Genomic DNA, 8,288 nt, shown 5'->3' with positions numbered 1-8,288 from the left:
GAGTTGAAGGTATGTCACCCCAGTATGATGTCTTGCAGTGTATCCCTTTATAGTCTGTCTCCTATCATGGGAGTGTCAGCTCCTATAATGGTGACATTGCGAGAATGCACTTATCATGCGAAGGTGCATGCCACTTCTGCAGTGATGCGGAGGTGTGTGCCGCTTCTGCCTTGTACCGAAGTAGTGTTGCTTCTTCACTGTCAAACTCCTTTGGACTCGGGAAAAGATAGCCCATCAATTAACTATGTTGAAGAAATCCCCCATGAAAGAAAACAAATGATGATGCAATTAACCCCCCTTAATAGATGACCAAGTGTTGAAGGCGTGTCACCCCAGTATGATGTCTTGCAGTGTATCCCATTATAGTCTGTCTCCTATCATGGGAGTGTCAGCTCCTATAATGGTGACATTGCGAGAATGCACTTATCATGCGAAGGTGCATGCCGCTTCTGCATTGATGCGGAGGTGCTTGCCGCTTCTGCATTGATGCGGAGGTGCGTGCTACTTCTGCCTTGTGCAGAGGTGTGCTGCTTCTGCACAGTCAAGATCCAGATTCATTAGGATAAAAGAAGTTAACAGGACTGTAATGATAATGATACTGAAAACTGTAAAATTTATACACAATAAACGAAGAGAACAATTAAATTAAACAAATTAAAAGAGGAATGCAAAATGTTCCTGTGTGGTTTGCTTTTAGAGTGTCTAAATTTGTCCATTTATTTTGTCCTTTTATTGAAGTGTCTTGTGTCTTTTTGGTAAAAAAATACGAGGTTCTTGAAGCGAGGCAGCTGCTGATGGGTTGAAGCGTGAGTCAGGCGGGTCGAAGCGTGAGTCGGGCGGAAAATAAAGCTGTCGTGCGTGGAAGTTTTCTGCTACCAAATAAAAGTTTTCACCTTGTAAATTATTGTTGCCATAACACCATGAAATATTTACTGGAATATGTAATTTTATTTTTCCATTATTCACAGATAATGTATATATGTTACCAGATATGTTAAAAGGTTTACACGACATGTACATGTGTATACTAACATGTAAAATGTATGAAATTTAATCAAATACTAAATCACATATAAAATGAATTATGAAGAAAGCAAAACTGGGGGAAATAACTAATTAACCTCAAAATCAAACAAGGAATTAACAATGTTGTAAATTATATGTACATACAAATTACTGATTATAATAACTAACAAAATAACTGATTTATGTTATAGTGACTAATACAAACAACTTTTTCTTATTAATAAATATATGTATTTTAGTTCCGTTAAGTTTCGCTACTTAGTTTTAAAAAGAAATAGCTCTGTATGATTTTATTAGTAACAACAAATTGACACATTAAAAAATATATATATACATATATATTAACAATGATTAATTAAACATTAAATTATTTTAATTGCACCAAATGCTTGCTAGCTATACATTCTACTAACATCTAAAAAGAAATAGCTCCCTATGATTTAATGACTAACACAAAATGTACTTATACAGAAATGTTTGAATATGTATATTATTAAAAATGAATGATTTAACATGTGAAATTATTTTAATTGCACTAAGTGCTTGCTAGCTATACATGCTACTAACATCTAAAAAGAAATAGCTCCCTATGACTTAACACAAAATGTACTTATTACAGAAGTATTTGAATATGTATATTATTATAAATGAATAATTTAACATGTGATATTATTTTAGTTGTACAAAGTGTTTGCTAGCTATACATGCCACTAACATCTGAAAAGAAATAACTTTCAATAATTTTATTACTAACAAACTACAAATTACAAATGAATTTTAGTATTATGTATTAAAAATTAATTATTAAACATGATAAATCGTGTTCATTGCACTAATTCCATGCTATACTTACTACTAACATCTGAAAAGAAAAAGCTTTTTATGATTTGATGAATAACAAATGTTTGTGATGATTATCTTAAGTAGATTATGAATGTTACAATAAGTATGTGATTAAGGTACTGTAATGCCCCCTACTAACAATACGTAACTAAATGAAGTTTATTTAAAACTTACAACTGTTGGGCCTATTCAAATACATTTTAAATGTACATTATCTCATGGTTTTTCTAGAATATACCCCAATATTTAAATGCTAAATGTAAAACGAACTAATATTTTAACATATTTTATATTTAAGCTTTTAAACCTAACAAACCCTATCAATGTGTAACTTCAACTTAACCTAACTAATAACATTGTTAACTATCGATAAAATGCTTAACATAAATTTGACAATATATATATACATATGTAGAACGATTAACATTTGTTCAATAAGAATTTAACTCTTAACAAGTCTGTTTTTAAAATGCATAACTAACATGTACAAATAACAACTAACAATGAAATGTGTTTTTAGGACTAATTTAAACATGAACAATGTTAAATTAACCCTGATTAAATATTGGTAAACACCTTAGTATTAATTTATTAATTAAATCATTAGCAGGGGTAACAGATGGGACAAAATAATTTGGGAATTGGGGTCCACCTCCAGGCTTATAACAGACTGCCCGATTTTATTACTTTAAATTACAGTATAAAATAACATGTTATTTCTTTCTAATTATTTAAGAAGATGTTATCACTATTGAGTGGGTGGTTCGTTGGATGTTAGTCCACTTTCAGTCAGGCCTAAATCTACATTTAGTAACAAACAAGTAACAATTTAAATTTATCGATGTAGATTAATATTATTTTATACTTAACATAAAACAAGTTGTAGCGCTAAAGGTTTAACACTCTAAATATTACAAGTTTAGCTCCAGTCTTAGAAAAAAACTGCTAGGGTCGAAACGTCGGGTGGAAACGTTGAGTCAAACCTATTTTGCGCGAAACAAAATGTACGTTGTCAGGATCGATTTGTTCGCAAGCTCACTGATGCTACATCGGAGTCGTCCTGCTGATGAAGACTGCAAAATAAAGGTGCGGAAATGTTTAAACTGTTAAAAGTTAAACAGTTAAAAGGTTAAAATTTCATTATAATTTAGACGTACATGTAGATATACTCTTGGTTAATTATGGTCCACAAATAGCGTATTACTTAGTAGCTTCTATGTAGAATAACATACATGTATTTAGATTATTTTACTTAACATATTTTAAGGTAAATATCTATGACATAAAATAAAAGTAGCTTAGTAATAGAACCTCAAATTAAATGTGTTGGCTACTCACACTAGTTTAGAAACTTGTGTAAAAAAAATTAGGGTGGGGGGGGGCAATGAAGGGAAATAACATTATTATTAGGCGTTATTTATCGGTGTGTCGTACTTTATCGCTATGTAATGTACCATTAGTAAGGGGTTCTTATTAGATTTAACTAAATTAGTTAGATTTAAATTTTGCCAACTATAAGTCCTTAAATTTACGCTGTTAATATTTTGTATTTAGTCTGTTTTAATTCTAAGTATAATTTTGTTTTTTTTAAACGGTATAATAAACTATTAACTATTATATGACGAATACAACTCATTTGTATCATTTTGTTTTTATTTTTTGGCCCATGCAAAGGTCAAAGGTCATAGGGTGCATTTAAATTTTTTTTTTAATTTGACCTTTCCATTCTAAGGTTTAAATATTAGTTCCGAGATTTTTTTTTAAGAAGCCGGGTAGCGCAGTGGGCTAGCTCACAGCTCCAGGAATCCTGGAGCTGTGAGCAGGCGGGGTTCAAATCCCCTGGGGACCCTTTTTTTACCATTAAATAAGAAAAAAAAAAATTTTTGATAAAAATGGGTAGGGCTTGAACCGGGGACCTTCAGCTCTGTAAGCCCACTCTCTCACTGCTGTGCTACCGAGCTGTTATAAAAATCTAACGGTTTTTGGAGTGATGAAGTTAAAAATGGCTGACTTAGAAATTTTTTCAAAATATTTTCTCCCTGGCTAGACCCTTGGATTTCTAGCTGATCTGAGGGCTGAGCAAGGGGTGACCAAGGGCCTTGGAGCTTGGCTCGGGGAGTAAAATTTCTAAGTGCTGAGGGGCCAAGGAGGTTGCTGGATAGTAAGTCGGCCACTGGGTTGGGCTCGCTGCGATCAGGGCTTGGGATGTTGGTAAGAGTGATGGGGTTGGGTTGGACTTGTGATGGGAGCGTGGAGTGATGGGCTGGGCTGGTTGGGATGAGGACTTAGGGTGATGGTTTGGGCTATGGACTTGGCTGGTTGGGATGAGGACTTAGGGTGATGGGCTGGGCTGGTTGGGATGAGGACTTAGGGTGATGGTTTAAGTGATGGGCTGGACTGGTTGGGATGAGGGCTTAGGGTAATGGTTCGGGTGATGGACTCGGCTGGTTGGGATGAGGACTTAGGGTGATGGGCTGGGCTGGTTGGGATGAGGACTAAGGGTGATGGTTTGGGCTATGGACTTGGCTGGTTGGGATGAGGACTTAGGGTGATGGTTTGGGTGATGGACTCGGCTGGTTGGGATGAGGACTTAGGGTGATGGTTTGGGTGATGGACTTGGCTGGTTGGGATGAGGACTTAGGGTGATGGTTTAAGTGATGGGCTGGGCTGGTTGGGATGAGGGGTTAGGGTGATGGTTTGGGTGATGGATCGGCTGGTTGGGATGAGGACTTAGGGTGATGGTTTGGGTGATGGGCTGGGCTGGTTGGGATGAGGACTTAGGGTGATGGTTTAAATGATGGGCTGGGCTGGTTGGGATGAGGGGTTAGGGTGATGGTTTGGGTGATGGACTCGGCTGGTTGGGATGAGGACTTAGGGTGATGGTTTGGGTGATGGACTTGGCTGGTTGGGATGAGGACTTAGTAGGGTGATGGTTTAAATGATGGGCTGGGCTGGTTGGGATGAGGGGTTAGGGTGATGGTTTGGGTGATGGACTCGGCTGGTTGGGATGAGGACTTAGGGTGATGGTTTGGGTGATGGGCTGGGCTGGTTGGGATGAGGACTTGGGGTGATGGTAGGAGTGATGGAGTTGAGATGATGGCTTGGCTGATAGGCTGGGATGGTTTAGACGGGGGCTTAGGGTGATGGTTTTGGATGAGGGCTTGAGGCAATGGGCTGAGCTGGTTGGGATGAGGGCTTAAGGGGATGGGATGTACTGGTTGAGATGATGGATTAAGGGGATGGTTGGAGTGATGGGCTAGACTGCTTAGTGTAAGGGTCCGGGTGGATGGTTGGAGTGATGGGCTAGACTGCTTAGGGTAAGGGTCCGGGTGGATGGTTGGAGTGATGGGCTAGACTGCTTAGGGTAAGGGTTCGGGTGTATGGTTGGAGTGATGGGCTAGACTGCTTAGGGTAAGGGTCCGGGTGGATGGTTGGAGTGATGGGCTAAACTGCTTAGGGTAAGGGTCCGGGTGGATGGTTGGAGTGATGGGCTAGACTGCTTAGGGTAAGGGTTCGGGTGTATGGTTGGAGTGATGGGCTAGACTGCTTAGGGTAAGGGTTCGGGTGGATGGTTGGAGTGATGGGCTAGACTGCTTAGGGTAAGGGTTCGGGTCGATGGTTGGAGTGATGGGCTAGACTGCTTAGGGTAAGGGTAAGGGTGGATGGTTGGAGTGATGGGCTAGACTGCTTAGGGTAAGGGTTCGGGTGTATGGTTGGAGTGATGAGCTAGACTGCTTAGGGTAAGGGTTCTGTTGGATGGTTGGAGTGAAGGGCTAGACTGCTTAGGGTAAGGGTTCGGGTGGATGGTTGGAGTGATGGGCTAGACTGCTTAGGGTAAGGGTTCGGGTGGATGGTTGGAGTGATGGGCTAGACTGCTTAGGGTAAGGGTTCGGGTGGATGGTTGGAGTGATGGGCTAGACTGCTTAGGGTAAGGGTTCGGGTGGATGGTTGGAGTGATGGGCTAGACTGCTTAGGGTAAGGGTTCGGGTGGATGGTTGGAGTGATGGGCTAGACTGCTTAGGGTAAGGGTTCGGGTGGATGGTTGGAGTGATGGGCTAGACTGCTTAGGGTAAGGGTTCGGGTGTATGGTTGGAGTGATGGGCTAGACTGCTTAGGGTAAGGGTTCGGGTGGATGGTTGGAGTGATGGGCTAGACTGCTTAGGGTAAGGGTTCGGGTGGATGGTTGGAGTGATGGGTTAGGGTTAGGGTTACAATTATGCAAATTTGATGGATTTTATGGATTTTTCAGTGGTAACCAGTTTCAGTTAGGGAAGGTTTGTTTGCGCTTAGTGAGTTTTTTTTTAATGCTTACAGGCTTTTACACATGTATTAGACTGGGACCTGTGTGAAGCAGGGGTTTGAGTAGCATGGAACAATTCTGCCATTTTTATGGATTTTTGGCTGGTAACCAGTTTCTGTTTAGGACTTTTTTTTCTGTGCTTTGCAAGGTTTTTATGCTTAACAGGTTTTATGGAACTGCGCTCTTTGCTTCAAAAAGGTCATTGTATTTTGGGTAAGGGTTAGCATGCGTTAAGCGGGGCACCAGTTTCAATGATTGCACAAACTTTATGTTTTTTTGTGCTGGTAACCAGTTCTGTTTAGGACAATTGGTCTGTGCTTAGCGAGGTTTTTATGCTTAACAGGTTTTATGAAATTGGGTCCTGTGCTTCACAAAGGTCATTGTATTTTGGGTAAGGGTTAGCATGCATTAAGTGGGGCACCAGTTTCAATGACTACACAAACTTTATGGATTTTTAACTGGTAACCAGTTTCTGTTAAGGACATTTTTACTGCGCTTAGCAAGATTTTTCAATGCTTACAGGTTTTTTTGCCTTACACAGGTCCTTGTTAGATTGGATAATGGCTCGCATGCGTTAAGTGGGGCACCAGTTGCAACAATTACGCACCAGTTATGGATTTTTGGCTGGTAACCAGTTTCTGTTAAGGACATTTTTTCTGCGCTTAGCATGGTTATTATGCTTACAGGCTCCATAAAATGTTTTGGTAAGGGTTGGCATGCATTAAGTGGGGCACCAGTTGCAACATTTATGCTAACTTTATGGATTTTTTTTGGTTACCAGTTTCTGTTAAGGACATGTTTGTCTGTGCTAAGCAAGGTTTTATGCTTACCAGACATTATGAAATTGGGCCCTGTGGTTCAAATGGGTGAAGCCTCTTTGTATGTTTGGGTAAGGTGAGAATGACACTTCATAGTTTTTGGGTATATACAAATGACAAAGGGAATTTGGCGAATTATGTGCAAAATAAAGGAATGAGCAGTTTGGCTTACCCCCTTGTTGTAGATCAAATCGCACTTGACATCAAAAGGAATGATCAGCAAGTTACACCAGAAAGTTGAGGATGTCGCTTAACATCAACTGGAGAGATTGTGTGTCCTATAAATCCCGTTATAGCATAGTGTTACCACAGATTGCTCAAAGGATTTCGTATGGATTGGCCTGGCGTCGACACTGCTACAGACATCCAGAACACTGCCGACAAGGCGACTTGGTCTGTTGGAACCAACTCGTGAAAGTAAGGCTTAGGGGTAGATAGCGGACGAGCTATGTCGATGTCCTCAGGAGTGATGCTGGTGTGGAGACCACAATGGAGCCGACTGCCTGCAAACGAAATAGTGAAGATTGGATTCGCCAAAAGATGTCCTGCCTGCAGGCTTAAACGTGTTAAACGACATGAAATTTTTAAAAAATGTTGGTTAAATCACATGAAAGATCAAAAGGCATAAGAGCAACGCTTACCCCTTGTAATTGGAGCTCATAAGACATGAGGTTCATAAGGTAAAACAGCAAGGCTTACCCCTTGTCATTTGGGCTCAAACAAAATGAAAAATCAAACGAAATGAAAAATCAAAAGAAATGATCAGCAAGGCTTACCCCTCGTCATTTAGGTTCAAACTACATGACAAACACTGGAAGCTGAGTTTCTGTCTTCTCCTGTTTCTCCTTCCAGACAAGTCTCAGACGATGTTGTATTCAGGTACAAGTTTCGGTTCATTGCCATGCAGTTCAGTATTTGTCATATGTTGACTCCAGTGTACATAGAAGCACTTCCGCAGAAGTTCTGGGTAGTACCCATCAAGTTTCTCTTCTAGGTCTGTCAAGTCCCGCGTCAAGTCTCATGTAAAGTTGCATGTTAAGTCGCATGTCACGCTGCGTGTCAAGTCTCACGTCAAGTCTCATGCGACTTCACACAGTTGAGTTCAACAAAAAAGCGTCAGTAATACATGTCGTAATCCACAAGCGTATAGGAGGCTTCACGCATCTATAAGGTCTATCATACAAACTTTCAAGTCACAAGCGTACACGTAGGTGAATCGTTATCCCATACAATTGGTAGATATTTGTAATATACGTATATGATTGACCCTACACCTTCGTGAAGCCTCATAAGTCACTGTG

The sequence above is a fragment of the Asterias amurensis genome, chromosome 8, assembly GCF_032118995.1.
Source record: "Asterias amurensis chromosome 8, ASM3211899v1".
NCBI lineage: Eukaryota > Metazoa > Echinodermata > Asteroidea > Forcipulatida > Asteriidae > Asterias > Asterias amurensis.
Note: the sequence above shows the minus strand (reverse complement) of the source record.